The 27,552-nt window shown below is 40.1% G+C and overlaps 1 long non-coding RNA gene across 1 annotated transcript; it reads left to right on the top strand.

The window, feature by feature from the left end:
• The first annotated feature begins 782 nt into the window (after positions 1-782).
• LOC118168345 lies at positions 783-26,932 on the top strand. Its single transcript, XR_004751501.1, has 3 exons — positions 783-842; positions 22,489-22,612; positions 26,571-26,932. It is a non-coding gene; the product is annotated as an uncharacterized LOC118168345 (long non-coding RNA).
• Positions 26,933-27,552: the final 620 nt, after the last annotated feature.

Genomic DNA, 27,552 nt, shown 5'->3' with positions numbered 1-27,552 from the left:
ATGTGTTTCAAGGAAATAAAAAACACTCTTGCATTCAATACTTTACCACCAAGTTGTTGTGACCCCCCCCCCTCCATGCCTGAAATTTTGTCTTATCTGTGTAAGATTTCCCTTGACTCTAGTCTCAGCAGTGATAGAAAATATGAAGTTCCTACTCTTTTGATTTATTTTGATGTAAATGAATCCCTGACTTTGATTTGGTCTTTCTCCCTCACTACCAGGAATAGAAATACCATGCGCTTTTTTAATTATTGTTTTTGATAGATAGCAGATTGTTTTCTGCTCTGACCAGAGCAGAATAGCTTCTTAAATTTGCAGTGGGAGCAGCCTTGTCTGGTATCTGGTGCAGCAGCAGAAATTGCATCCCACACAGAAAGGAGAGATCCCAGTTTGAAAGAGAACTACAGACAGGAGGCAATAATACTTGAGAAAAACAGAAAAAAAAAAAAATGATAAGGGGACGTAGGTGGTAGTAGATCAACACTTTAAAGAGCAACTTCAGCAGTATATCAGAAGTAGCATGCTGAAGAAGTCCTTCAGAATGAGCAATGAGCAGCTGGGTAAAGACCATAAAGAGCAGTGGAACTGCAGCTGATAGCAATTATTAGCAGGGGTGTCAGCTGCAAAACTGAGAAGAGACCAGAAGCTCAGAAGTTTGGTGGAGGGTACGGAAAGGTGACACACCTGAAATCACTAGAGAAGGGAGGCAGAGGGGCAGTTCAACTTTTTCCTGTTTGGTTTTGTGTCTTGTGATATGCTTTCAATAAGCCATCAGAAAGGGGAAGAAAGGTCAGAAGAGATGTAAAGATGTTGAAAGAAGGGTTCTGCAAAAAGGAAAGAAGGTGAGATGGTGGGAGGTAGTAGCAAAAAGAACAAAGCAGAAAGAAAGGAAGGGTCTGTAGTATCTTTTAGGGAGAAGCTTTGCAATGATGTGCTCACGTATACACCTCCACTTCAACAAACAGAACTATCAGCTTTGGTGGTAAAAGGTGTTGTGTGAGATATGCAAAGGAGTGTATTAAGAAGAGTCCTAGTACTAACTTCAGGAAGCAGTATTGAAGGGACTAGGTAAGTTTCTCTGGTTTGTTGTTTTTGTTGGGGTGTTGTTGTTTTTTCTGTTAGGTGGTCATGGCTGTGCTCTCAGACAACAACCCTTTGCTCTCTCCAGATTGGCAAACCACTGTTATGTTGAGAGCAAAAGCATGCCTACGCTTGAAAGTCATTGACTGTAGAGCTGTAAAAGTCTGTAACACCACTGAAATGTCCCCAGCCTGTACACAGCTGTACTGGCAAAACTAACTCCCAAGAGAGAAATTAGCTATGTTGGCAAAAGTTCCATTTTGCCAGTAAAACCACATCTACACTAGGGCCTTTTGCCAACACAGCTGTGTGGGTTGCAAATCCCATGTCCTCGTGCCCCTGACTTCCTGCTAGCAAAAGTTTAGTGTAAAACTTGCCTCAGAAAGTAAATAATAGGGAGATTCACTTGTATTTATTCAAAGCAACTCGATTTAATATAGAAAGTAAGGCAAAATCTCCATAATGTTATAGCTTATTCAATCTCTAACTAGAGCTTTTCTTACTTGCAGTTCTTAGACATTGATTTTTATTCTGTGTTGAGCGCTTTAATACCAAATTATCAAAAATGCAATCTGGTAACCTGAGCCACATTACAACTTCAATACAGCACTGCCTTATTCTGTGCTAAACCACAGTTCTTTGATTAAAAACTGTGATAAAGAGCTACATTGTACAAAACACAGTACAGCCAGCTGCAAATATTCCGGGGCTATCCAGTAGTAAATAGCATAAAGTATAGAATGTGTGGAGGCTAATGCTCTCATTCATTTCTGGATGTATTTTTTTAAAGTAGAAATCAGATAAAGAAAGCTATGTAAAATCTGCCTACCATCAGCTGAAGGCATCAAGAAAACTGAGCGATTTCATCATTTATCTGCCAAATGAGAACACGGCGCAAATATAGATGTGCTTTCAGGGCTCGTAAACTAGATTTAAGAGTGAACTAAAACTACAGATCCTTTCTGTTCCTCCATCTTCTGAAAAAAGTGGGGTTGGACCTTGCTTTTTAGGGTCAAATAATACTGATTTTAGCACTTTGAATGAGAAAGCCTCACACTGTTAGTGCCACTGAGGTATGCTAGTTAAAAATAAATCTTCAGAAAATGTTTATGTGTAAAGGAAATGAAGATGTAGGTTATTTGCAAGAAGCCTGCGTAAGGAACGAGGATGGTGTACAGTACATGTGCCCAGCTTGTTTGTTGGTGAATCTGATGCAGATTCCCTTTCCAAATGGGAATAGAAAATAAGTGAAGTAGCTTTCAAACAGTACAAACATGAACAAGTGCAACCAGAACAGGGTATCTGTGGTCTTTGAGCAGCTCTAGTGTTGCTGAGCTACATGGATACTAACAGGCAAATGAGAAGTAAAAGCCAGTAGTTCCAGGAGCATGGGAACAATGGCAGACTGCTTTTTGTGGAATTACATATAATGCTTGATAGTGAAATTGGATGCTTTTCCATAGCTTGGAAGGCCTTTAACCAGGAAGGCCTTTAAGGCAGGCAATTCTTTTGCTCTCTCTCTCCAGTGTAAGCTTTTCTGGGGCCCATTTAGTGCACAAGCCGAGCTTGCAGCTTTTCCTGCCATTGACAGCCTGTTTTCAGTCAATACTAGTTGGTACTAGTTCCACTTGGAAGTGTGGCTGATACAGGAAGCTTTGGAGAAAAACAGATAAATGTGATTAAATCAGCCTTTTCTAACGAGGAAATCTGTTTGCATATCTATAAAGGAAGAGAGCTTTTGGTGATCCTTTCTTAGAAGAGACCGCTTAGTAGGTAGAATACCTTTTTCCAAAATACTGCTTGTGTCTAATGAGACAGTTACAGGAAAACTGTCTCTTGCCAGGCATATTGTGAAGTAGTGCCAGAGGCTTGCTGGCTTTGAGGCACGTTAGGAGTTATTCATAACTCAGTGTGGGTACCTACTAGCTCTGGAATGTGCAAAACGATTTTTTTGAAACCCACACAATCTTCAGAAGGCAGTCTTATTTGATGTAGGCTTTTCGTGCGATAGAGACCATGAGACCATGCATAAGAAATTGTAGCATACATAAATAGTGCTAAGGCTTGAAATTCCAGTTATTTCCCAAGAAAACAGTTCCTACTTTAAAAAATAAAAATAATAATAATAAAAAAAAGCAGTAGTCAGGAGATGAGAGTAGGATGTATGATGTTCATTGTATTTTTGGCATGGTGAAAACTGCACTTATTGCTGTAGCTCTGAGTGAATATCTGTGATATTTAATTATGGCAGTAGCACCAAGGCATTAAAATGAATTTCTGCACAGTCACAACTTGTCGGAAGAAAGCTTAAGCTCAGATACGTTTAAGTAGTTTCTGTCTTCTCCTGAAGTTAACGCAAGCTAGGCCTGAATCTGGCGCTGTTGAAAAACAGCATCTCTACTGAAGATCCATGAAAGATATTAGTACTGTTGCAAGGAATTTTGATGATGATTTGTTTTTCATTAACAATGAGTAGCTTTAGGAGTAGATGGTAAAACTAGAATTTGATCTCTTAAAAACAGACAGACAAACAAAAAACCACCACACCTTCATTGTCATATATTATTATTTTTTTTGAGACCCACGAAGCCTAAAGAAAAATTCGAAGTAATAGGGTGAATGGGATCGCTAAAATCTATGCAGGGTGTTCAGAAACACTGCCACAGACTTGAAGTGATTCTGGGTGATAACCTATCCATCAGAATACATAGATTTTGACACGCTACCCTGCATAGACTATATCATCATGGTACCTGTCTAAGATCAGGAAATAATTTCCCATATTTACTGATGATGGATCAGTATCAATTACTGGAAAAAGATGGGAGAAGGTCTCTGAAGTGAATAGGTGTGGTATGAAAGTTTTGGCAGAGAAGCTGACAAAGCGTGTTGTCAAATGTGCTAGCATTACTGCCATAGAGCCTTGGGCTACCTGTCAGAGAAATATGTGTTTCTAACCAAAGTCTGTGCTTTTCTAAATAATAATAATCTTGAAGTGAATTTTATTCTGAAAAAGTTAAATTTTTGAATCTCTCCTAAAACTGTAGGTGCCTTTTGTTTGATTTCTAGTGTACTGGAGATGGTTGCAACATGATACTTTTCATAAGCTTCAGGTCAGCACATCTCTAAATATATTTCTTTCCATGGTGATAAAATAACCTTTTCATGAAAGCCTGAGTTTGTCGGGGACCTTCTTAGTCACAAAAAGCTTCCGCCCCCCGATAGCATTAAATACATTAAGATTTTGCCTGCTCTTCTCACTACAGAGATGCATCCCATATGTTTGTTGTGCTTATTGTCAGTAAAAGGAGAGGTCAAACAGTTATTCCTTCCTGTACTGTTTTGTGTCACTGCACAGGAGATATGCCAGAGAAGTTCGGGGTCTCACATTCCAGCAGCGAGGAACTTGCCCGCTCCGTGACAGAAAAAGAGTTGCTTCTTTGCTTTTTCTTTTGCTCGGGGAAGGTCCGTTGAACCAGCCTCTAAGTTAGGAAGTAAATAAACAGTGTTTTGACAGTTTTTTCACATTACACAGAAAACGTGAAGTTTACAGGGGATCAGTGGGATAAATAACTTCCTTTCTGCAAGTGGTTCAGTGTGTGGCTCTAGACATGATGGAGCAATTTCAGTTGGCGTCCATTAAAGGTCAAACAGATGGTTATCCCTTTGCTTGCCTTGGGGCAGATGTGCTCTTTTGTGTTGTCTTTTTTTAAAAAAAAATTGCAATTACCCACTACACAACAATGGGTGCCTGCAGGCCAACCTGTGGCATTGGGCTGCTGAGCAGGGCAGGTGCCATTACCTGGAAGCTGGAAGGGAGAGACAGAGGATATAGCTTTCTGCAGTTCTGCCCAGTTTGGCAGTAAAATGCCTTTTCAGAAGTACAGGGGAACAGTTTTGAGTGTGGGCATTTGGGCTGTCTCTGATCTTTGCAATGTTTTTCCTTTACCTAGGCCAGGCCTCGGGGCAGGCCTCGGGTTAGGCCTGTGGGCAGGCCTCTGCTGCAGCCTGGTTATTTGTGGGCCGCGGCTGCCTGGCTCTGCTGGGCCACAGCAGGAGCGAGCTGGGGCCTGTGCAGCCACAACGGCCTCTCTGCCACCCCTCCAGCACAGCCTGAGTGCCCCCCGAGCCTTTTTGCTCTGATAGCTGTGAAAACAAATTTCCTTTTTTTTTTTTTTTTTTTTTTCCTCTTCTGCTTGTGCTGTGGCTTCCAACCTTTTGAGCTTGAAAGGCAAAGACATCATTTCCAAACCCTCAGGGTCCTGAAATCACTAAATCACTAAGTTGTGAAGATTTGCTGCTTTGTTCTTGAGCAGTACAAAAGAACAAAAGTCACCCCTTTTGGATGAAGGGACAGAGAGAACATAGATGGGTTTTATTTTGTATAAGCTCTAGTACAGAGTCTGTCTTTTGGTGAGAAGACAAGATATGAGAAGAGGAATTGCTGAATGGCAAAATAGTCATGAACTGCATTTACTGAATGATCTTTTGGGGCTTCAAATTAGATGACCCAACCCTGAGGGCTGTCCTGAATTCAGTGGAAGCAAAGTTTGGGGATTGATGGTTAGGTGAAAGTTTTTTTTCTGCTCTTTCCTTTCTTTAGCTATCCTGCTTGTAAAAGTCCTAGCTTTTAAAACAAATAATCCACAACTCCTGCTGAGCAGAGAGGATTGGGAACCCCCATTACATGGTTAGAGAAGACAATTGGCGTGTGTTTTTGGCTACCTGTCCGGTAAATCTGTGGTGATTGGAAGCAGCAGTGATGTACTCTGTCTCCCTGTCTTGCAGGAGCAAAGGGCTTGCTGTTCGCCTTCGTAAGTGTGGGACACCCACTGCTGTGATTATCCAGAGCTCTGGTATAGAGAGGAGCAGACTGCAACCTGTAGGGGTATTTGCTGTGTGTGATCCATGGGTGTGATTAAAGGCAACTATCAGATTAAAAGTGCTCCAGAAAAATGGTAGGAATGAGAAGCTCCTCGAGAGAGGATTAAGTGATGTGGGAATCACCCTAAAGAGGAAAATGAAGTGCAGGAATTAAGGTGGATCCTTAGGCAGATAGCGTATGGAAAAGAGAAGGGTGGGCAGTACAGAGAGTGAGGAGAAGAGTAGTACATGGGAACTGAGAAAGGTGAAGAGAGGAAAGTGAGGAAAGAAAAACAACAACAAAGAAAAGAAACTTGCTTGTTTGTAATGGACTTCAAAATGCAGAGGGGAAGAAAAATGAAGTTTCAAAATGCAAACTTCTTGTTTTATAAATCATGTGGAGCTGCCAGATGAACTTATTTCCCCCAAGTAACCAGGCTAATTTTATTTTTTTTTATTTTTTGAACTGCAGCTCATCCACTATCTTAGCTGGTGTGAGTTACAGGTCTTTACAAAATGGGCATGTAAAGCAAGCAAAGCTGACCTGTACAGTAAGAGCATTCTTCATCAGGATGTGGGGAAACGCCTCTCAGGCTGAGAAAGCTAGGGTTGTTCAGACTGGAGAAGAGAAGGCTCTGGGGAGACCTTATAACAACCTTCCAGTACCTAAAGGAGGCCTAAAGGAAAGCTGGGGAGGGACTCTTTATAGGGGAATGTAGTGATAGGACAAGTAGTAATGGCTTTCAGCTAAACAAGGGGAGGTTCGGATTAGACATCCGTGACATCAGACATGGATTAGGATGAAATTCTTCACTCAGAGGGTGGTGAGACCCTGGCACAAGTTGCCAGAGAAGCTGTGGATGCCCCATCCCTGGAGGTGTTCAAGGCCAGGCTGGATGGGGCTTTGGGCACCCTGCTCTACTGGGAGGTGCCCCTGCCCATGGCAAGGGCTTGGAACTGGGTGGGCTTTAAGGTCCCTTCCAACCCAAACCATTCTGTGAGTCTATGAAATGATTTGGCTCCACAAGATTACAGTCTCCTTAAAGTAAAGTTTTATGTTAAAAAGAGAGAGGGAGGCCTGGGAGCAATTGCACAATTTTAAGTAGTAAGGGTGGAAATTTGATAAAGCCTCAAACCGTTCAGGAGGTTTAATTTTTCCTCATTTACAAGATGGATTGTGCATTGGCTTATGAAATCCAACTTTTTCTGATGTTCTAAAGTCTTGTTTACTTTCTAGTACATCTTTGACTTCCTACCATTCAGCTTTCTGCATTATAAGCAAGCAATACAATGGAGAGATGGTAGCATCCTGCTACATATGTTTCTGTGAAGCTTTCCCCCTGCATGGATATCCCTTTTTCCTTGCAATGATTTTTCAGTGTTTACTTTTACTTGAGAGAGAAGAATGTGTAATCAGTCACTGCTAATTTTAATTGAGGGCATTTCTCAAAATGAAGGATGCTGTGGGGCTGACACTTATGGCAGAAATTTGTTCACAAACCTGAGCGTTAGGCCTGTACTGCTACTCAGTTGTGAGAACTGCTGGCACGCAGTTAGCGGAGTAAATGGATAGTGTGTCTAGTCCAGTGTGTTTTCTCTGACAATTGCCAGAAGCAGAGCTATTTTGGAGAAAGTCCTGCTTCTGCAAGTCTGCTGCGGTAAGAAATGTCCTGCAGAACTACTCTGAAAACTAACTTTACTATAAACAGAACTAATAGCCCCCAAATATTTTTCTGCCGTAGTGGATGTAAGTGTTCTTATTGACACAAGTGGTCTCTGTTTTTGCTTATGTTATGTTGAGCTATTAAATAATTCAGTCAGTAGTAACAATTGTGTGAGTTACGTGTACACACGTTCAATGGGATGCTCAGATAAATTACTTGCATAATTGTGCAAAAGGGAAATGAATATTATTTTTTTCTCAAGTAGGTCATTGCTAACAGTAATTTACCAAGAAACAATTAGGGACAGCATGGGGGACAGGAAGGAAAGGAGGTAGGGAGGGGGACTGAACAGCAGAAGATGACTATAGAGGAAGGGAAGGAGCAAGTTAACACTCAACACTCAAGAGCAAATGGTATGAATTGGCCATGAGTAGATTCAGGTCGAAAATTGGGAGCAGACTTAGCTGTCAGAGCAGTGAGAGACCAGAGCTGCCTTCCATGAGCCCTGTGGACTGAAATTACCATTTCCAAGATGGAAGCCTAACTGTCCATGAAAGGCCTTGTATGAAATGTGCAGCTATGAGGCCAGCAGCTGGTAGTCCAGGTAGTTCTCAAGTTCTGTTTCTTCGGTAGGCTTGTGTGTCCAGTTATCCTGTGTGTAGTTTGGAAATGATCATAAAGTAACTGTAAGGTGATAACTATTTTTGCATGTTAAACCCTAACCGTGTGTATGGATACTAGACAGTTAAAAGTTGGACTGTGTTGCACAAAAGAGTCCCTCCGTGCCCCCTCCCCCCCCCACCCCCCCAAATACACAAAAACCAAGAATCCCTGACATATTCTTTTATTTCCAAAAATATACTATTAATAATAAACGTCATGGTAATGACTATGAGGCTAGAGCTCATCTTGCATTCAGAAGGTGGAAGTCCTTACTAAGTATTTCTGTTTTTTCCTTATCAGCAGTTATTTTATATGCAGTTGCATTATAACCCTAGATAGTAAATGTAGTAGTTAAGCAGATTTATTTAAAAAAAAAAAAAAAACTTTTCATGTGAGACCCAATTCTCCCCTGTACTGAAAATAGTCAGACATGGGCAGAATTTATGTTAAGGTTGTTATAGTCCAGCCTAGAAAGTTGGAGAGACATAATTTTTAGTCTTAGTTTAAATCCACACATACAAATAATACTTTTCTTTTAAATAACAGAAGAGAGTTTTCTCACAAGCCAATCGATTTGTGAATCCATCTGTTCAGACTAGTATATTATGCACTGTAAGTCAGGAGACTCATGAAAAATGAAAAGTGGTGTTATCATATTAGAGAAGTTTGCTCTCTTTGGCGATACATGTATAATGCCAGTTCCAATAATCGACTAGACTTTTCCCAGTACTTTCAGAAGCCTGCAGGCTAAATGGGAGTGAATGCCGTGGGCATTATGGTCTTGATTATATGGTGTATCCATTTTCATATCCTGGATGTCTGACCATAGCCTCTGGGCATCTGTAACAGAGGAGCAGGTCTATGAACTCATGCATTTGTTACTTGTATCTACAGCTGCACATTATAATGGTTTGGAGCACTTCTGCTGTTAAGATTGCTCTAAGAACTATTTTGAGTAAGTCACCCTGAATGGCTAATTTTGTTCTGCCTATTAGGTTACACAGGTACAGCTCCTCATTAGATCCCAGCTATTTTTCCCTGAGATTGCCATGCTTTCCCAGTTCTATTCTCATCACTTTTTTTCACTCCTGATATTCTAATAATCCGTGTCCCCCTGGCACTAGAAAGTTTACACAAGCTTGAGTCACTGGGAACAATGTTTTAGTATTAAGTTTACATGAAGAGTGTGCGGGGTGTCATGCAGGAGGCAATAAAAGGGCAAGGGACAAGGAAGAGGTGTACAATTTGTATTTTACTTTGATAGTTTTATACAAAATGATGTCTTGATTTTCATTCCAAACTCAATGTTTCTATTGTAGGGAGGGGAAGAAAAAAAGTAAAACTAAAAATGTTTTCCTGGTTTAATGCACTAGTTCTAGTTTCTGGATTTTTGGTTTTTCAATTTATACATATACATGTATCAAAGTGCAAGAGGAGACATTTTTGCTTGACTTTTCTGTGGAAAATTCTTGAGAGTGCTGGTAGGAGCTAACCAGGAAGGTTACAAACTCAGAATAAAGAAGCTGTGAGCAATCTGTAATTTTTGTTAGTTGGCTTGCTTTTTCCATCGTCAAAGTCCTCCTTATTTCCTGTCTTCTCCTGTGTCTCATCCCTGAAACAATTCTGGTTCTTCTCAATATTTTTTTCCTCCAAAGCATTGTGCAGCCTAGCTGTTGACGGTTTCACCAGTATACATGTAGCAAACTGCTCTTCTGTGTCGTGACTAATTGAGGACCCAAAGGTTAGTACCTTGTGCCTGCGGTTACAAAAACATATTTAAACAATTATTATTATTATTATTATTATTAATATATATATATTGGAGTATTTTTAAAGAGAGATTCACCCTGGGTTATAGTAATAGTTTAAATAAGTGTTTCTGTGTGGTGACTTAGAATCATAGCACAGAATCAGTTAGTTTGGAAAAGACCGTCAAGACGGTTGACTCCAACTGTCAGCCTGACCTACCTAGTCCCATCACTAAACCATGCCCCTAAGTGCCACCTCCACGTCTCTTAAATACCTCCAGGAGATATCCTCCACTTCCCTGGGCAGCCTGCTTTGATGCTTGACCACCCTCTCAGTCGCCTGAGAAAAGGCTTGGGGCTATTTGACCTGCCTGGCTTTCTTTATTCAAAGGATGGGGCCTTGAGAAAAAGATTCTGTCAATGTGGCTATCTAATCTGTATTCCTGGTTTTGCTACAAAACTATGAAGATTTGGGAGACTCGTGAAGAGTAAAGACTGAAAAGACAGAATAAACTGATTGGGTAAGGGTGAGAGAGGTGAGGATGTTTTGGTGAAAGCCCTTCAAGAGTCCTGTGCAAATATCTGAAACCTTGTGTGTGGTGTTTGACTGGGAGAGGTTATGCTGGACACAACATATGCACAGGAAAGAGTATTTCCATTGCAGGGTTCATTGGTTCAAAAGACAGGAAAAAATACTTTTACTACTCCCATTTTACAGAAAGCGGTAGGAGAGGGTCAAACTATGTAGCTCAACATTGCTCAGGAAGCAAATGATAAAGCAGGAGACAGAGCTTGAAGCTTTCATGTCCCAGTCAGCATTCTAAACAAGGACCAGCCTTTAAGAGGCGCAAGTCCTGAATACTGTTATTAGTAATGATTTGCATAATGGCTTGTAGTCCTGTTTCAATATTAAAGCACGGGACTGACTCTTCTTATGCGAAAATGACCTGGACTTATATCAGCTGTAGTAAAATACTGTTGCAGTGAGGGCTGTGAAGAGGGAGGAGGGAGGGAGTATGAGTCTAAAAATAAGAAATATGTACAGTACATAATTCTAACAATGTTATCTGAAAGACAGTAAAAATAGACTCAATTAGATATTGTCAGAGCTTTTTTCTCCATGCAGCTGCCTAACCAAATATGACAATTTTTCAACAATATAAAAGTTCTAACACAATGCACGATACATTGTACTGAATTCATTAACGCTTTGCTACCTTAAACATCATTGTAAAGAAGGAAAATAATGTAAGAGAAGCTTGTCATTTTTTTTGTTGTTGTTCCTTTTGTTTCTGTGACATGTTTAAAATTGCATGCCTGTGAGAGTTTTGTGATCTAAATTTAATGATCCTAAAAGGGATTTAGTAAGATATTGTTCTCTTCTCCTGCAGACATCCCTAGGCTGAATGCTACATGAAAAGTGAGACTCAATTATACAACAACAACAACAAAAAGTAATTTGTCTTTTAAAAAAAAAGCTTTTTCATGCAGTATTCCCACAGGGATGTAGCCTTAGCGTAGAGCTTTCTTAGCTCTGCAATGGTATAATTCTCATATAGGATGAGAATTTATATGCAGTACGCAAAATATCTGTGCGCATATGTACCCCCAATTTTCAGGAATAAAGGTATCATGGTGATAGCTGATATATCTGGCTTGGATTTGGCATGGAGATCCATAGTATTCTGCTCCCATGCGGTACTGTCAAATTTTAGGATTAATATAGGGTACAGTGGGTCACAGTGCAGATACTCAAGCTTTAAAATTCAGACCTTCGGCTGTTAGTTTGTATTGTGCTAAAACGTTGCGTCCAGTTTTAATCTTTGCTGTGCAGATTAGCTTTTTTGTTACTATTCTTTCCAGAGTATGATCTTCAAGACAGGCATTTACAATAGTATTGGGGGTTATGTTAGATTTAAAAGTAGGAATAACATGTTCAGTCTTTACAGAATCACAGAACAGTTGAGGTCAGAAGGGACCTCTGGAGGTCTAACACCACTGCTCAAATGGGGCCACCCAGAGCAGGTTGCCCGGGACCATGTCCAGATGGCCTTTGAGTATCTCCAAGAAGGGAGACTCCACAGCCTCTCTGGACAACCTGTGCTCAGTCACCCCCACAGTAAGGAATTTTCCTGATGTTCAGTTGGACCTGCCTGTGTTCCAGTTTGTGCTGGTTGCTTCTTGTCCTGGCACTGGGCACCACTGAAACAAGCCTGGCTCCGTCCTCTTTGCACCTTCCCTCTGATGAGATTCCCCCCGAGTCTTCTCCTCTCCAGACTACACAGTCCCAGCTCTCTCAGCATCTCCTCCCAGAAGAGGTGCTCCACACCCTTATCATATTCATGGCTCTTCATTGGTCTCTCTCCAGTAGACCCATCTCTCTCTTCCTCTGCAAAGCCCACAGCTGGCCACATTACTCCAGGTGGGACCTTGCCAGTGCTGCGTAGGGAAGGAGGATCACCTCCTTTGACCTGCTGTGTGCCTTACCACAGCTCAGAACAGGTAGCTTTGCTGCAAGGCACATTTCTAGCTTATGTTCAACTTGGTGTCTACCAGGGCCTTTCTGCAAAGCTGCTTTCCAGATGTAGATCATGTAAAGTAAAAAACAATACAAACAAAAATACCACTGCATGTGCGCGCACACATGCACAAAGAAAATGTATTTTAAAAAGCCATAAGAAAGCAAAAAGGCCACCAGGAGAAAAAAAAAGTAAGAATAAAAATAAAAAGCACAAAGAAAAAACAAAACAAACACCAACAGAAACAGGCACCAGGAGGGGGAAAAAAAAAAAAAAAAAAAAGGAACCAGGAACCATTAAAAAAGCACCAAGAAAAGAAAAGAGGAAAAAAAAAGAACAGCTGCCAGAAAAGAAAAACAACACAAAAGCACCCAGAAAAGACGAAACATAAAAACACCAAGAAAGAAAGAAAGAAAAAATAAAGCACACAGAAAAGAATAAGCAAAACAGTACCAAAGAAAGAGAAAAGAAAAAACAGCACCTAGAGAAGAAAAAAAAAAGGGGGGGGGCAGAAAAGCACCAAGGAGAAGAAAAAGAAACACAGAAAAGCACTAACAAAAAGAAAAAGCAGAAGAGCACCAAGGAAAAGGAGGAAAAACAAACAAACAACAACACCAAAAAAAAAAAAGACACCCAGAAAAGGGGGGGGGAACAACAAAACACAAAAGGACACAAAGAAAAGGAAAAAAAAAATGCACCCAGAAAAGGAAACAAATAAAAACAGAAAACAAAAAGCACCAAGAAAACAAACAATAACAACAAAAAAGGCATCATGAAAAAAAAAAAAGGCATGAAGGAAAGGAAAAAAAAAAAGACAATGAAAAAGGGGAAAAAACAATGAAACAAATGCACAGAGGAAAAAATAAATAAAAAGAAGCAAGAGAAGAAGGAAAACCAAAGAGGTACCAAGAAAATAAAATTAAAAAAGGCACAAAGAAAGGAAAAAATAAAAATCAGTAAGAAAAAATAAAAAGAAAAAAAAAAGAAAAAAGGAAAAAAAAAACACAAAAGTACCCAAAAAAGGCAAAAAAATACAAAAAGGCACCAAGAAAAGGAAAAACAAAATAAAAGAAAAAGCACCAAGGAAAGAAAGATTAAAAAGAACCAAGAAAAGAAAAAGAAACACAAAACAGCACCAAGAAAGCAATGGAAAAAAAAAAAAAAGGCACCAAGAAATTGAAAAATAAAAAAAAAAAAAGGAGGGGAAAAGGAAGACAAGAAAAAGAACCAAGAAAACAAACAAACTAACAAAAGCACCAAGGGGAAAAAATAAATAGCACCAAGGGAAAGGAAAAAGAAAAAAGCACAAAGGAAAAAAAAAAGGGCATGGAAAATAAAAGAAAGAAAAAAGCAGCAAGAAAAAATGAAAAAAGCCGCAGAGGGAAAAAATGAAAAAGAAAAAATCCTCAAAGAATAAATGCAAGAAATAAAAGAGACTAAAAGCCCCAAAGGGAAAAAAATAAAGAAAAATACTGAAAAAGGAAACAGAACAAAAAAAAGTGAGGGGGAGGGAAGGAGAAAAATGAAAAACACGTACAAATGGGGGCAGGGGGGAATCAACAACAACAAAACAGAGAAAAAGAAAAGTACTAGGGGGAAAAAAAGAGAAAAAAGAAAAAAGTGCCAAGGGGAAAAGAAAAAAGTGCCAAGGGGGAGGGGAAGCAGGGGTAAGTGGGAAAAAAGAAAATGAAAAAGAAAAAAAAAAAAAGAGGGGGGGGGGGAAAAAAAAGATATACCCTGGGGCAGGAGGGGAGAAAGAGTAAAAGAACAAAAAAAGTAGGAACAGGGGAAAAACTAAAAAAGTGCCAAGGGGGGAAAACCAAAAAAAAAAAAAAAAAAAAGGAGAAAAAGAACAAAAAATAAAGCACCAAGGGGGAAAAAATAACAGGGATAAAAAAGTGCCAAGGGGGATTTAAAAAAAAAAAAAAAAAGAGAGAGAGAGAGAAAAATGAAAAAAATGTGCCAGTGGCTTGGGGTGGGAGGAAGAGAAAAAGAAAAAAAAAAGTACTGGGGCAGTGGGGGGTAAGAGAAAAAGATAAAAGCACCAAGCAGGGTAGGAGGGAAGAGAGAGAGAAAAAGAAAAAAAGCACCAAGAACCAAGAAAAGACAAAAAGCAATGAATGTGGTGTTGGAGTTTTGAAGCACGCTGGAATGGATGAAGGCAAGAAACCAAGAGCTTTGCCTGGGCATCTCCCCGCAGGCCTGGAGGCAGGCTGGCCAACCTGGAGATGTGTCAGTCAGCGTCCAAGAAGGATACAAGGAACAGGGGCTATTCTAAAGACGTATTAAGTAGAACAGAAATTACAGAAATTTGTTTTATTTTGAGTGCTGTAGTAAAAGCATGCACACTGAAGTATGCATCTAGGTGTAAGGAAATTAACCCCATCCCAACCAGAGGCTGTAGAATCAGAATCACAGAATCATCTAAGTTGGAAGAGACCTCCAAGATCACCGAGTCCAACCTCTGACCTAATGCTAACAAGTCCTCCACTAAACCATATCCCTAAGCTCTACATCTAAACGTCTTTTAAAGACCTCCAGGGATGGTGACTCCACCACTTCCCTGGGCAGCCCGTTCCAGTGTCTAACAACCCTTTCGGTAAAGAAGTTCTTCCTAAGATCCAACCTAAAACTCCCCTGGCGCAACTTAAGCCCATTCCCCCTCGTCCTGTCACCAGGCACGTGGGAGAACAGACCAACCCCCACCTCGCTACAGCCTCCCTTGAGGTACCTGTAGAGAGCGATAAGGTCACCCCTGAGCCTCCTCTTCTCCAGGCTGAACAAGCCCAGCTCCCTCAGCCGCTCCTCGTAAGACTTGTTCTCCAGAACCCTCATCAGCTTCGTTGCCCTTCTCTGGACTCGCTCGAGCACCCCAATGTCCTTCTTGTAGCGAGGGGCCCAAAACTGAACACAGCACTCAAGGTGCGGCCTCACCAGAGCCGAGTATAGGGGGACAATCACTTCCCTGGCCCTGCTGGCCACGCTGCTTCTGATACCAGCCAGGATGCTGCTGGCCTTCTTGGCCGCCTGAGCACACTGCTGGCTCATATTCAGCCGACTGTCAACCACTGCTCCCAGGTCCTTCTCTGCCAGGCAGCTTTCTAACCACTCCTCTCCCAGCCTGTAGCGCTGCTTGGGGTTGTTGTGCCCCATCTGCCTTCAGAACAATTGAGTTTACGCTGTGCCCTGGTGAAGAGTCACAGAAAGTTGATGAGCAAAAATATTTTTTTGAGTGTGGAGGGACTCCTGAAAACATTGAGTTTCTTTCTGCGTAAACCTGGTGAGTTCCTTCTTCTTACTGTTGTGCAGTGATCATTCCAGCTGAGCTGAACATACACTTCTGCTTCACTCTGAGGGCGGTGAGGCACTGGCACAGGTTGCCCAGAGAAGCTGTGGATGCCCCATCCCTGGAGGTGTTCAAGGCCAGGCTGGATGGGGCTTTGGGCAGCCTGGGCTGGTGGGAGGTGCCCCTGCCCATGGCAGGGGGTTGGGACTGGGTGGGCTGTAAGGTCCCTTCCAACCCAACCCTGTCTGTGATTCTGTGATTCTGCCTTGTCAGGTATGGCAGTCTGCCTTTGGGCGCGCTTTCGGTAATTCTTTGGCAATCCTGAGGCAGCCCGCTAGAAGGCTCCCCGACAGCGATCTGCAGAGCGTAAACCAGCAAGATCACAAAGTACGTGCTGCTAATTTCTGTAAGTTATGTGCAGCCACTTCTGCTTTGGGAATGTGCAGCTTATTAATCCCTTATTTAGGGATACGAAGTCTGATGCGGTAACACTTGGCAGAAGTAATTACACCAATTACACCTTGCCAATCCGCCCGTACAGGTGACTTCTTTATGAATTTTCCCTTACGATCCAAGGGGAGCAAGGGTGGGGAGCCATGCTATGGCCTGCATCCTGCTAAGGTCAGCTGTGGCTCTCTTCTGCTTTCCGTAGCCTTGCTAGGGACTTCTGAACAGCTGAAGGATTTCTGTTCCAGGGAGGTTTGGTTTGGAGTGGTGAATCAGCCCCTCATCTTAGTTACAAAAGTGTCCATTTGTTAGAGCTCTCAGAGAGCCTTTCAGATGAAAGATGCTAATAGATGTAAGATAATGGGTACATGCAAGATTGTCGTCATTAATAAATATTGAAGGAAAAAAAAAAAACAAGCCCGCTGCGAACGATGTAAAATAACACCAATGAGTATTTAATCTGCTTTTTTAATTGAATTTTCAGCTTAAAGAGGGGAACTTTTCTTCTTGTTTGAAAAATTGAAATAGAAAAATGAATATTGAAATGTATTGGCTTGGGATTTTCAATGCAGTTTAAATAACTAATTAAGAAAAAGTTGCAGGGAGGAAAAACATTAAAATATGCAATAATTTATTTTTAATAAGTGTAAAACAGATTATTTTAATTACCACATTTTTAAAAATACAGGGTAAATAAAATGCCTTAAATTGTCATTCATAGAGATTTAGAATTGAAGTGTAGAGATTAAAGCTTTTTATCAGTAGATGTAGACAAAAGACTTAATGAATAACGAACACAGAAATTAGCTGAAACGATGGAACCCCTTGCGCTACATATTTTATCCTCGCATTCCCGTGCTCCTTGGCTCTTTTCACTACTTTGGTGTTGCTTGTTAAAATAAGCTGTTGGGCAGGTGAGGTTTCATGGCATCTTCTATATCAGTATTTCCTTTTTTAAAGCTTTACAACTGCTTTTCAATATGCCTCCTAGCCTTTAGAATAACAGCTACCTGGTTGGCCTCTCGTGCACCCCGCTGGCTTAAAGGTAGATGCTGGTTCGTATAACTTTTACACTTGATTTCCAGTCACCCAGGTTTCCACTGAAATCTTTGTAAGCAGTGTTGCCAAAATCACCCAACGCCAGCCAGGCTTTGGCAAGGGCTGTGCATCCTGGCTGGAGTTAATATTTTATATTACTGCATAAATTTTGGATCCAAGTGCTTCCAATTTATCCTGCAACTTTTCCAGAAGGGTTTCGAGGAGCCATCCCGCTGTCTGTCAGTGTCTGAACTCAGTTCTCTGAAACAGTGTCTCTTGGAGAGCTCTGTGCTGCGGTGAACGTTTCTCCCATTTGGTGTAACAAACGCAGTGCAGAAATAGAGCACAACTGAGCAATACTTGCTGTTTTATGTCAAGTGAGGGGTGAGGTTTCCTTTTCTGTGTAAGCACGTGCATTTGTTGACGATCAAAAATGTCTAAATGGCATGCACTCCGTGTTATTCACTTCATGTTTATCCAAAAGCAGAATCTGACCCTGAAGTGCTGTATTTGTCCTGGTTGTTACAAGGCTGTATGCTCATTGTGCGTAAATGAATAATTGTCCTTTAGAGACCTGTGCTTTAGTTCAGTCTGTTAGGACCGCTGAGCCAACAAGCACAAAAAGAGCTGTACTTTGGCTCCATCCCAAAAATTAGAGGTCGTGAGCCAAAAACCCCAGGAAAGCCTTTCGGCTTTCCCGTCAGCCCAGTGAGCTGGGGTTCAGAGCTGGTGATCTCACCTGGATCTGCGGAGCAAGAGGACACGGAGCCGGCAGAGTGGGGGCAGCTGTTTCCAGAGGAAGATGTTAAAAAGGGCTCCAAGTCTTCCAACCAGCAGGCAAGTTGTCCCACTACCAAGGGGGAAAAGAAGTCATCTTTTGCCTCTAGTTTTCATGAGAAATATTTGTTCTTCTCTTAGCTTGTTCTCTCTGATGCATCTGATTTTCCTGCTTCTCTAAGGGGGAAAGTTTACGCTGAGAAACCTCTCTCTGTGATCCAGAATAGTTCTGTCGGGTCTCCCTCCCCTTTTAGTACTTCAGATCATCTTCGACGTAGGGGAAAAAGATCTGGGAGGTGACTGGCAGTTTTGCTATTTCATAAGGAAACACTAAGAAGGGGAGGATTTGGCCCAGTGGTAGCTGAAAGCATTCAGGCCCTGCCAGGATTTAATTCCTCATGAACTCTGGAATGGATACAACATACATGCTACTGTTCCTCTATAATTTCGCATCCCTTTTTCCTGGTTTTTTTTTTTTTTTTTTTTTTTTTTTTTTTTTCCATGCGTTTCTGTTAAACCCAGCTGAATGGTGCACCCTCTATAACGAGGATCCCTGCAAGGGAGAGACTCGTGCTGTTTTTACAAGCCTCTTAAGACTCCAGCTAAAAGGTACTGGAGATTTGCCGTCGCTTGCCTTAGTAATGTTGCTGTTTTTGGATCCAAGGGCCTCCAGTTCAAATCCCCCCAGTAGAGTTAGATTCCTCACAAAGTAAAAAGGCACTCCACAGATTAAAGAAGCTGACTGAACGCTGCTGTGTAGACCACTAATGTGCTACAAGGGTACTCCGTTCTTTAGCAGGGATTGCGGTGTGCTTCTGGGGGACTTCTCAGGCACTGTTACTTAGAAATTACACGGTGCTACACCAGCTCTGGGACTTGAAGATTTGCATTCACTCTGCAGCTTCATTAACAATTTTAACTGGGACATATTTAGACTACTCAAGCTGTATCTATAGGGTTGATTATTTTGTCTTGTCCTCAGAAAACAGCTTATCCTTGTGAAAACAACATATAAATTCTACTATTATATTTAGTGCTGCAAGCTTTGCTGTTAGTTTTCCTTGCCGAAGCAATAGAATTTCTGACAAATAATTCCTTCCGAGTTAAAGTCTACCATCACGTGAACATACTCAGTGTCTTTTCCATTCTCTCAGTGAATTCTGTGAACCTCTGCCATTAGGTTATTTCCTAGAGAATAAAGTAAAGGGAGGAAGGATGTTTTAGTATGACACAAGATGCTTCAGACGTGTCATCTGATCCAGGGAAGATTCTTAAATCCCTGTGTACCTCCATCCTATTTATAAAGCGCATGCAGTGATATCTCCTCAGCTCTGGAGTGTTTTGCATGCCTTAATTTGTTGAAGGATTTTGAAACTCTCCTATGGAAGCTTTTACAGAACTGAAAGTGCTACTCTCATGACTGCAGGTGTCCTGTGCTTCTCTGGTGGAATCTGCTGTAGAATGCTACTCCGTGTAAGGAGCTGTGCTCCAGAATTTGTGATTTTGTTTTCAGTGCTGAAAATATTTGTGTAAATATTTCCTTTCCTAACACTCATATGTCCAGAACAGTCTCCCTGAAAACGAGCTGCTGAGAGTGAAGCCTAAGGGTCACAGGTTTTGTCATAAATGAAGCAGCCGATAATTATCCCAGGAATATCTGTAACGTGTGTATGTTTGTATTCATCTTTTTTTTTTTTTTTTTTTTTTTTTCCTGTACTTAGCAATAGGAATATCCAATATTACAAGCATTCTCCAGAAGTACATGGAGATAATGGAAGTATACACAGAAACAAGAAAACTGCATGAATTATTCCGTTCACTGTATTTTACATTGGAAAGATGCAGCTTACCCAAACTTAAAAAGAACTGGCACTGAATTTTTATTTGATGATGGCATCCAGGACTTAATTTCTCCTGTGAAAGCACTGTTCTTTCCACATTTCTGTGGAATACAGTCGGTGCTGTGTTTGTACCACTTGCAATCCATAAGGCCTTGACTTTGATATATTCAGTACATCCAGTTCCATGCAAAGCCTATAGTATGCGATCTGTCAATTAAAGAATATGCTTCACCAACTCATCCTTTCCCAAGTTTATCATTTGTATGCTTGAACAGCAAAAAGGAGACAAGCCTAAATCCCGTTTCCTTTCTTGTGCTGTGTTCTGTGAGTAGCAAGAAGTGATTATCACGCTTGATAAAGATCAGCCCTCCTAAGGAAAGCGACCAAGAGGAAGCTGTGTGCCAGTGTAAGACAGCTTAGAGTCAAACAGTGATGAAAATACCTTGCAATATCAACTTGTTTTTCAGCAGCTTTTCAGAAAAAAAAGGAAAAAAAAAAAAAAAAAAGTTACTTCCAAGGATTCTTGAATAAGCTTCCTTACATTGGCTGTACTTTTTTTTTGTATTTCTGCATGCTGTAATTTTAATTTGGAGTCACACACAGGCTCAGATAGGAAAAGGCTCAGATAGAAAAAGGCTCTCATAGAATAGCCTCGGGATCAAGTTGTGTGAACTGCCTGGCTGGAGAAGGTTTAACAATACTTCTTATCTGGTTATGAGCTTTTCATAACAAATGTGATAGTTGATGCTGTGTTGTAAATGTATTTACATATATATATTATTGACTAACCAACTAAATTGCTTTGCTATGGATTTTGGAGAGAGCAAAACATTTTGCAAGAATCACTCTTGAGCCAATATTAAACCTGATTGAGAGGAACCATCTAGTTTGTAAGGGAATACCTGTTTATTATTCTTGAGAAAACACCCACTATTTTTTTTTTTTATTTTTTATTTTTTTTTTTGCTGTGGTTAAGTGTTGGTGACAGATTTTCTTCGTGCATCCGGAACTGCCATCTGCATTTCTGATGGTTGCCATTGGGTGGTGCCAGGCAATCGGTATATACAACGGGAGACAATGGTTTCTTTTTGTATATATCAAAAATCAAATGAGCTTTAAAATCTGATCTCAAATAATTTACAGTGCAAATAAACTAAGTGCCAAGAGTTACTCTGATGCCTTTTTTAAAAAATATATATATACTTAACATAAAGGAAAGGTCTGAGATGCGCTTTTTAAATGCATACATATGCATTTATGTGTTTATGCACACATGTATATGTGCATGCGTGTGTAAAGTTTGACCTGAAATGTGTTTTTGCCCTAAGGATACCGATGCCTTGTTTTTGATCACGTTGTACTAATGTGGCTTAATTAATTGCCCTCTTAACATCTCTGCTAATGCTCAGGCTTTTGTTGCTTGTGTGTGTATTTATTACAAACCTGCTAAGTGTTAAAGCTGACTGGAGACAGATGATGGATTTCCAACTTTAGAAAAACAGTATCTATTTAATGCATGTTTAAGGCAGACTAATTTACCAGCTGAAATCAGTTCACAATTAAGTGTCCAATGAGAGCAATGAAATATTAATATTTGAACATCATGTTTTAAATATTTCCTGCCTACCTGGTTCAAAATCTATGTTGTGTTAATGATATAGATGTACCGGTTTATTCTTTGAGCTAACTCAGTTTCTAAAATATTTGTTTTATAGTAACCAGAAGGGAAAAAAACAATAATAAAAAAAAGATTAGGACTGTGGTTAATGAGAAGGAGATACAAATGTTTGTTGAATATTGCATTTGAATAGCTTAATCTCTGTGTAAAATAAAATTGTCATTGTTGGGAGTTAAAATAATGAAAAAAAAAACATCATTGGCAATTGATTGCATGGACTAGGACAGGCTGAAAACGTTTGCTTTCACATTTCTTTATATATTCATATTTATTAACGTGGTTGGTGATTTCTGTGTAAAACCATAGTGTGGAGGGGTGGGGGAAGTGAACGTTCAAAACTCATTTGGTCTTGCACACCTTTAGTTAATCTATGACGCATGTGGCCTTGCAACTAAGTAAGATAAAATTAAAAATGATTTCTTTAACTTTTATGGGTTTGTCTAGCTTGTGAGTTACCTGCAGCAAAACAGTAGTTCGTCTGAGAGATTCAGTTTCATATTGTACATGACACTGTGGTTTGTTGCTGTTTTCCCAGATACTAAAAAAAAAAAAAAATCTATTTTCTTTTTAGTTTAAATATATAACTAACCTAAAAATAGCTGTGAATGAGTTGAGTAATTTCCAAATCACAGGATTAATTTTGGAGGATCGGTGTAAATAACCAACGACAGCAAGCATGGATCTTTTGCAATTCAAACTTCTTACCGCGTTAATTTTCCCCTCAGTGAATGGGAGAAAGACCTATTGTGCCAAAAATGATGCCCTGAGTGACATTTTGAGGCTAAAAGCCTCTAAAATATTTGTAGTAATTTATATAGTGATTACCCTGTCTAGACCTTTTACTTTTTGCTAGACTTTCATTTAAATGTTGGACTTTTTTTCAGATCATAAATCAGTGGCAAATGTGCAGATTTGGACTGTCCAAAGTTTTACCTTGAGAATATTTTCTTGAAGCATTCCAAAACACTGAAATCCTGGGATGGCAAGAAAAAAAAAATCAAGTAAAAGGTAAAAACCAAAAATTATTTAAGAAGCATTTTGTCTCTAATCCTCGAACTAAGAATACTAATAGCAGCAGTGATGAGCTTAGCTGATTTTTGTGGCTAATGCTTTTTGTGAAGTCGAATTTGATTGACATTTCATCTAAATTTCTATTCCTCGTAACAAATATTTCTTTTCCTCTATTTGTAAGTGCCTTTTTAAGATGCTTCCTTTAAAACAATGTAACAGTCATTTGCAGCTTTTATGGCAGCTAAATGTATGCCGTTATGCTGGCTTGGTTCTACTGACATTTTAACATTGTTAATAATCACTGGCCATTTATGTGCGCTGTGTAAAGGCATAATGTGCTTTTATATAAAACACTGTTATGAGGGCTCATTATCTTGTGAGGCAGCAGTTATAATGAAAATTAAACAATTGCAAACTTGCTTTGCCAAGTGTTTTTTAAATAAATTTAACCAGGCTGATTCGCAGCTTCTACCTGATTCTGGGGGGGTTTATATCAAAGCTGTTTGAGAGTTGCATGCATAAATTCCTTCGTGCAACCATGAGAGCTGTGTGTAGTACACTTTGCAGTGCTCTGCTAAAACTGATGAAGAAATGCTTATTGCACAGACAAGATCTTAGCAGGGCATGAAATAAGTGGAAACCTTTGAAACTGAGTCTCAGAGGTATTAGTAGCTAAATGGAGTTTACAAATAACCTTTTACTTACAGGTAGCCACAGAAGTACCGATCTGCAATGTATAAGCTGCTTCTGCTATTTTACTCAAAACACTGGCTGGCTGTAATTGCATGGTCAAAATTACTGAAGTATTTGCACTATTTCTCAAACTCAGAAAATGTTGAAAATGTAAATATGGGCTATTCAGTTTCTCGTTTGTGGACTGCGAGGTTTTACCAAGCTCTTTAGGTAATAGACACAATCTTTCACTTCTCCAGTGCTTCCACAAAAAATGATTTGAACAGTAACTCCTTTAACAATAAAGTAAATCAATGACCAGAAAGATGCATAGGCTTCTCCATGGTGTCTGCATTTTAGCAGAGTGATCCTAGCTAAGGATCCGGCCATTTGAAATTCACTTTGAAAATGACTGTTGCTGAGCACCCTTTTAAAGCTGAGCTAACCAGTGTGAGTTTCTGACATGCTTCCCTTCTGCTAGGATGCCAGATTTGTCCTTGTAGCAGCGTATTCCACTACTCCTGTATCATTATTATTATTTTTTTTAACACAGCACTTAGACGCAGCTTGTTCCAGTACTGCAGTAGTTAGGGAAGCCAAATCTCCTTTTTTTGTGCATGTTTAATGTTGAAAGATACCAAGGCACGAAACAATAATCCAGAGGCGCTCAGTTTCAAATTACCTTTCTTCATTAAAAAATAAAATAAAATAACCAGGAGGTCTAGCGCATTATGTCACTAAGTCACACAGTAAGAGGGACCATCAAAGAATGGTGGGAATTATCACAGCAGCTTGCTCCTTGTTAGAAGCATTTACCTCATGACCCTTTCATTTGCCTACTGCCACTTTAGTTTAAGAGTGACAACACTGTATAGCACTCTGCACTTTTTTTTCTCCCTATCCCTTAGCACCAGATGCCTTTGTAAAGCAGGCTGGTGAAGCAGCGAACAAAACCTTGTGGGATAAGTCTGACGCTGGAAGTTAATGATTATCAGTCGAAACAAAACACTTGTTTACATGTTGTAGTCATTAGAGGTTCCAGTCAGTCATACCTCGGCTGGGATTCCTGCCAAATGTTTTGAGGGTTCTTTCACAAGCTGTGCAGTTTTGTAAATACAAAAGCACTCTTATTAAGCCTTTTTAGTATTAGACTGTGCAATTAAGATTACGGGTAATTAGATTCCTTTATTTGGAGTAGAATGGTCCAAGATACACACACAACTTTCTTAGCCACAGGATACCATCGGATCTCTATTTGGGTGTTCCATTACAGATCAATGACTAAGAGAAACTCTTTTGTATTGTGCACATTTTTTCTTTATTAAAAATTGCAGTCAAAACTTGGGGCGGTATGGATTTTTCCTCACCTTACTGTCAGCACCTCTGTTGCAGCCATAAAACTTTCCTTTTTGATTAGCATGTCTCAATTTGCTGGAAACATTTTGCTTACATCTCTTTTAGTATTGCCGCTTTTCATTTCAGCCTTATTACAACTAGGATTAAGGAGGTGATTTGACTATGAAGGAATTTAGGAAAATTTCCAGTCAGCTAAGGATGATTTTAAGTTAACTGCAGGATAACAGAGTCGTAGAAATGAATGTTTCTTTTAACACCTGTGTATTAGCCCATACCTGAATAAATAAATGATTCCTTTGGTATTTCAAGTTGGTATAAAACAGCTCAAGTCCCACCATTTTCTTGTAAACACTTTAATCGTGTGAAGATGCATCTCTAATACAAACAGTCTTGTGAGCTGGTGAGCCTGTTTCACGTACTCTTCTGCTTTGACAGAATTCTCTGCGTTGAGCATGGTGGTAAATTATTTAAGGTTTGGGAGGCCATTTTTTGTAACTGTGAATTGTAAGACAACTGAATCATCCATACATATTTTATCTCTATTTTTTTCTTTGCCAAAGAAGATATCAGTTTTAGTTGCTCCAATGCAGGACTGCTCGCTTTGACATTTCCCAGTTGTCTGTAGTGCTAGGCAATAATTAAATATCAGGTGCATAAGCTGCTCTTTAATTTGACATGTGTGCTCCAGGCAATAAACACATGCAGTGCAACGTGGGAGTGTAATTGCTAAGGAATAAAATCTTGTACCAAGTGAGATCATTGTATCAGGTACTGTGTGACAGCTCATTTGATCATTATGCCCAGGCTAAAGAGGTTGCCTAATTAGTTTCTATTAAAACTCACCCTTTAATCAGGAATTATTCTTGCATAAAGAATGTCACTTGGTCCAGATGAATGAACAATGGTTCCCCCTTGAGATTCAACTATCTGTTACACTTGGGATGCCATATGTCTTTTCAAACAATTCAGCTACAAGAGTACTCTGTGAATCTGGATCTCATAGCACTAAGCAGTATTTGCATTTTCTTGATACCAGCCAGCGTTTCATAGAAAAATCACAATAGTATTCTGTATATACTTCATCAAGCCAGAGAAACTATGTTCAAGCAGCAGGAACTGTGTTGTAAACATACAAATGACTAATGGGCCTCTCTTAACTAATGTGTCTTAGCTGTTGTATATATTTCAGAAGTGACACACAGAGCATATATGCTATTACCTGGAGCTAGACTTTGGCCTCTCACCTAGAAACGTCAAGGTTCATCTAAATTTAATATTTTGAAGGGAAATAACTTTCTAGCTTCTTTTTCTCATGACAATGGCTTTATCAGCTGAAGCTGGTGACAGAAATAGCTGTGATTTTATATATATATATTTATTTATTTATTTTCCAAAGAAATGTTACAACTTCTGCAGCTTCCCCCTGCTCATAAAAGACATGCATGGCTCAACAGGTTCATGCACATCACACGTGGAGCTCAGTTGTTGAGTGTGTTCCAATCTGAGCCATGGCTACATTTCTGCCAGCTCCCAGTTGTCCAGATGAGCTGGCTCATCAGCCATATAGCAGCAGCTGCAGTGGAACACCTGAGCTGCCCAGAAGTTCTCCTTCTCCCTGCAACAGTACAGAATACTGCAGTCAACACCAGGTGGAGATGAAGGGACTTCAAAGTCGAAGTCCAGGTCTTGTAGTCAGTGTCCTCAGCCAAGTCTCTTAGTCTGCTTATACAGGTGTGAACTGGTTTTGTAAATTTTGCAGAATGCCATGGGCTGGACTGGCCGTTTGCAATCCAGCCTGTAGGAAGAACTGTAGGTCCCCTTGCTTTCTCTAGATGCATCCTGATAGCAAGCTGTGAGCCAAGTTTCCCTTGAAGCGTCTCAAAAAAAAAGGAAATAATAATTTAAAAAAATCCCCATTTTTTTACAGCTCAGACTATTGCAGATACCTGTTGTGTTTGGAGGAATGAAAAATTGTTTTGCAGGCTTTGCATACCTGCAGGCAATACCTGCTGCAGAAACAACCACAGTCTTAGGTTGTGTGAAAGGCTACTGCAAACATTAGCCACGTGGCACGGGACAAGTATCATATAGGAAGCCTGCTCCGAGATCATTCTTGGTAGTTGTGAATACTTTAACCTTCATACTTCAGCTATGTGAGCTTTTACACTGTAAGACCATTGAAGGTAATGGGAGGACATGCATGCTGTGCAACCTAAGTATGCACTAAGTGCCCATGTTCTCTATACCCAACAGACAACATGTCATAGCCAATGTAAGTGAAACACAGGAAAAGTGGTTAAGGCATGATTAACGTGTAGAATCTGAGAAGAGAAACAGTAATTTTCTCGTTCTCATACCTTGAGCTGTTTATTAAAGTATGTATTCCATGTTTTCTGACAGCAGACCACCTTTACCTAATACTTTCTTTCTGGCTGTGGTCTATCTCTCATCAGTCAGAAAATGGAGAATAAGGAATAAATGTTTCAGTAAGTGCAGAAACCATGAATTCGGATTTCCTCTGGTTAATCCATACTGTTTCGGCATTCTTCTGTGCCCCCTTCACATATTACCTAGAACATATCCCTAGTTCTGTTTCATGTTCTTTATGCCGCTCCTAGTTTCTTTCCATGTCCCCTACTTGCATTTGCCCAGGCTTATGGCAGAAGTGTTATGGCTGATACTCAGTGTTACAGACACCCGGATTGGTGTCAGTTGCTGTCTCCTTGACTATCAGTCAAACCGGATTTGTTGCACCTTAGCTACGTAGCAAATGCCTAGAGGAGCTCCATGGCAATAATTTATACAGATATTTTAGTGAAGCTCCTAGATGGTATCCAGACTGGTCTGGTGGTATGCAGTGATAAAGATTGATTATTGCTAGAATGATGTGAATTACCAGGCTTAGTTGT

Source organism: Oxyura jamaicensis, chromosome 5 (assembly GCF_011077185.1).
Source record: "Oxyura jamaicensis isolate SHBP4307 breed ruddy duck chromosome 5, BPBGC_Ojam_1.0, whole genome shotgun sequence".
Taxonomy (NCBI): domain Eukaryota; kingdom Metazoa; phylum Chordata; class Aves; order Anseriformes; family Anatidae; genus Oxyura; species Oxyura jamaicensis.
The sequence above is the reverse complement of the archived record's forward strand: the minus strand, read 5'-3'. Positions and strand labels throughout refer to the sequence as shown.